The following is a 4,059-nucleotide window of genomic DNA, read 5'->3' on the forward strand; positions in this document are numbered from 1 at the left end:
CTGGTAGTTCTAATCAGTTTAATTTATTATTTTTGTGGAGGTGCAATGGCCCAGTGGTTAGGGCAGCAGACTCGTGGTCATAGGATCACGGTTTCGATTCCCAGACTGGGCCTTGTGAGTGTTTATTGAGTGAAAACACCTAAAGCTCCACAAGGCTCCAGCAGGGGATGGTGGTGAACCCTGCTGTACTCTTTCACCACAACTTTCTCTCACTCTTTCTTCCTCTTTCTCTTGTACCTGTATTTTCAAAGGGGCCAGCCTTGTCACTCTCTGTGTCACGCTGAATCTCCCCCGAGAACTACGTTAAGGGTACACGTGTCTGTGGAGTGCTCAGCCACTTGCATGTTAATTTCATGAGCAGGCTGTTACGTTGATTGGATCAACTGGAACCCTCGATGTCGTAACCAACGGAGTGCTCCGATTATTTTTTAATTTACAGCTGCTGTAAAAAAGGTGGTGGAATGAAAAAGGGGCCAGGGGATTAGTTTAGGAGTTATGTCCCTTGTAGGGTAAGTGCGTGTTATCAATGTGGTGCTCCTGTAGGGATGGGGTGTGTGGTATGTGTAGTGGTGTCATATGTGTAATTTTTTCCGGGGTTGTAGGTATATATAGCTGTGTTTGCTGGTTTGTTTTCTTTTTGTTAAGGATAAAGTCATGGGTGGGGAATTATGTGAGCGTGTGGTATGTAATGTGTGTGTGGGATCTGTGCATATGTGGGGGTACAATTTTTGTGAAGGGGTATGTGTTGGTGGGGAGACAGTTTATTTTATGAGGTGTCTGCCTTGTAGGGGTGCGTAGGTGTCCACCTTATAGATGTGTGTATGTGTGTGTGTGTACATAGGTGCCTTGGTGTGTGATTTGGTCAAACTCTTATTGCCGGGCTCGAGGGCATTGGTGGAAGGTTGTCTGCGGAAGGTCGAGGCAGGGGACCTGTGGTTGCAGTCACAGTGGGGGTGTGCAGATACGATAGAATGTACTTTCTATCATGAAGACGTCACAGATGTGTGATGAAAGATTTCCGGACAGTGGACATAAGACAAAATAAAAACAATAGTTAAAGAGTGAAGAATGAATATATAGTGCGTGTTTATTTGGTAATAAAAAAAAAAAAATGACCGTCACAAAATATGACAAAATCACTATTTTTTCATTTTGTTTTAATTAAACCACTTCTTTCCAGTTGGAAAATAATTCATCAATGACTCGTTATTGTTCCGATGTAGCATTACCATCATTCACTGGGTTGCCTTACGTAAGAAGCGTTTTATTTAGCCCACGTTCATCTGTTCTATACCATCTTTGCCTGTCCAGGTTTTTCACTCCCTCCTCTCCTGTAATGGTCAGTTTAATCCTACTCCTGGTATTCTACCCTGCCTTATACAGAGTGTGCAGTCTAGCTGTCTGAAATACAGGTAAATACAGGTAAATACAGGTGAAATGTATGACTGTGCACGTAAGATGTTTGCTTCCAGCTATGTCATTTTGGTTCCAGGTTCAGTCCCACTGTGTGGCACCCTGGGCTAATGTCTTCTACTATAGCCTCGAGCTGACCAGTGCTTTGTGATTAGATTTGGTTGAGGGAAACTGAAAGAAGCCCATTATATGTATAATACATACATACATGCATACATACATGCATACATACATACATACATACATACATACATATACAGGGTGTGTAAGATATTTGAGGACAGATTTATGTTTATAAAAAGACAGATATATAATTACAGATAATATCTTTATTTATCAAAAAATGCTGTGAGGATAAAAAATAAGCTTTCTTTTTTGTAATGTTATTCAATAAAGCCACCTTCAGCTTCAACATCTGCTTCTATATGAGACCTAAATCCTCTCCATGCTCGAATCAAGTGGTCCTGGTTCATTTTGGACATTACTCTGGCTATGGCAGCTTTCAAAGAATCTTTAGTGCTATGGGCGTGTTTCTTGGTCCCTGTAATGGCCTCTACTCTGCTGGATTGGCTCACTGAAGACTCTCTCTCTCTCTCTCTCTCTCTCTCCATCCCTATGAGAGGATCACTTGTTAGACCAACCCATTTGTCTCCTCTTCCTCCTCCCCTTGTTACTTTGACTGTGTTGCCTGTCCCCACCCTCCATCCTCCCAAGACCCTTTCAAATGCTGCATAATACTTTTCACTGGGCCATTTCTCCACCTCCTCAGGAGGTACTACTACTACTACTACTAATACCACCACCAACAACCTTACTACTACTACTACTACCACCACCAACCTTGCTACTACTACTACTACTACTACTACTACTACTACTACTACTACTACTACTACTACCACCACCACCACCAACCTTACTACTACTACTACTACTACCACCACTACCACCACCACCACCAACACAAGCAACCTTACTACTACTACTACTACTACTACTACTACTACTACCACCACCACCACCAACACAAGCAACCTTACTACTACTACTACTACTACTACTACTACTACTACTACTACTACTTTCTTTATTTCTTTGTTAATGTTTTATTATTAATTTAGTTATGAACAAACAATAATAATGATAATGATACTAATAATAATAATAATTTATGAAGATTGAAGTAACTCTTCACGAAGGTAAGTGCTTAATTAGAAGAGTGCGATATAATTTGTAATAAATTGAGATTGACTCTGTTTATTGAATCAAGCAATATTTTGACAGATTGTCCCGTCTTTTCTGGGTTTAAAATGGACAACAGAAAAATGCAGAAATCAGAAATGCAAAATTTGAACTGGAAAGTCCTGGGGTTTTTTTAGGGCAAAATGCTGTCATCAGTTTAAACTTTCTTTATTCTTTTTACTCTTTTACTTGTTTCAGTCATTCGACTGCGGCCATGCTGGAGCACCGCCTTTAGTCAAACAAATCGACCCCAGGACTTATTCTTTGTTAGCCTGGGTACTCATTTCTGTGGAGTATTCAGCCACTTGCACATAAATTTCACTATCAGGCTGTCCCATTGATCAACTGGAACCCCCATTGTCATAATCGATGGAGTTTTTTAAACTTGTGCCTGATGGTATGTCTATGACCAGTGAATCTTTTTGCTGTGCAACCAGCATAGATGAAATTGTATTTGGTGCATCCTATTAAGTACATGCACCAAATGGGAATCATTCTGTTACAATATGTGTGTTATATATGCATGTCGTACCTGTATTTCAAAGGGCTAGCCTTGTCACATTCTGTGTGCTATACTTAATCAACCTGAGAACTACCTCAAGAGTACTCATCTCTGTGGAGTGTTCAGCCGCTTGCACATTAATTTCACAATCAAGCTGTTCCATTGATCAACTAGAACCCTCATTGTCATAATCGACAGAGTGCTAGTTTTCGTAAAAATTGTGCCTGAACGTATGCCTATGATCAATAAATCTCTGTTTAATCTTTTTGGTGTGCAACCAGCATAGATGAAATTGTGTTTGGTGCATTCTACTAAGTACATACACCAAATGGGAATCCTTCTGTTATAATTTGTAACAAGGTTGACTTGATTCATGTTATATCACAATGAACATGGCTTCCTTTTCCTATGGCTGTTTTTATAGGTACAGTGTCCTAAACCAGGACTGCCATCTTATGTTGGCAAACAATCTTTACTACGATAATAATAATAATGATAATAATAATGGTTTCAAATTTTGGCAGAAGACCAGCAAGTTCGAGGACAGGGTAAGTTGATTACATTGACCCCAGTGTTTCACTGGTACTTATTTTATCAACCCCAAAAGGATTAAAGGTAAAGTCAACCTTTGTGGAATTTGAACTCATAATGTAATGATGGGCGAAATGCTGCTAAGCATTTTTCCTGGCATGGTAATGATTCTGCCATCTCACCACTGTATAATAATAATGATAATGATAATCACTTTTGTTTTCTTTTTGTCTTTTCAGGTTGTTGAGTTTTTCCGGCCACGCCGAAGAGCACTTTCGATGCCTGGGTTGATGCTTAAATTCTAAACAAAAATGTTTTTTTTAAATAAAAATTAATAAATAAATAAAATAAAAAAAGAAAATAATGATAAA

At 39.3% G+C, this 4,059-nt stretch overlaps 1 long non-coding RNA gene across 1 annotated transcript; it reads left to right on the forward strand.

The window, feature by feature from the left end:
* Positions 1 to 92: 92 nt before the first annotated feature.
* LOC106882462 (uncharacterized) lies at positions 93 to 4,059 on the forward strand. Its single transcript, XR_001411010.2, has 2 exons — positions 93 to 1,252; positions 3,928 to 4,059. It is a non-coding gene; the product is annotated as an uncharacterized LOC106882462 (long non-coding RNA).

The sequence above is a fragment of the Octopus bimaculoides genome, chromosome 28 (assembly GCF_001194135.2).
Source record: "Octopus bimaculoides isolate UCB-OBI-ISO-001 chromosome 28, ASM119413v2, whole genome shotgun sequence".
NCBI classification, from domain to species: domain Eukaryota; kingdom Metazoa; phylum Mollusca; class Cephalopoda; order Octopoda; family Octopodidae; genus Octopus; species Octopus bimaculoides.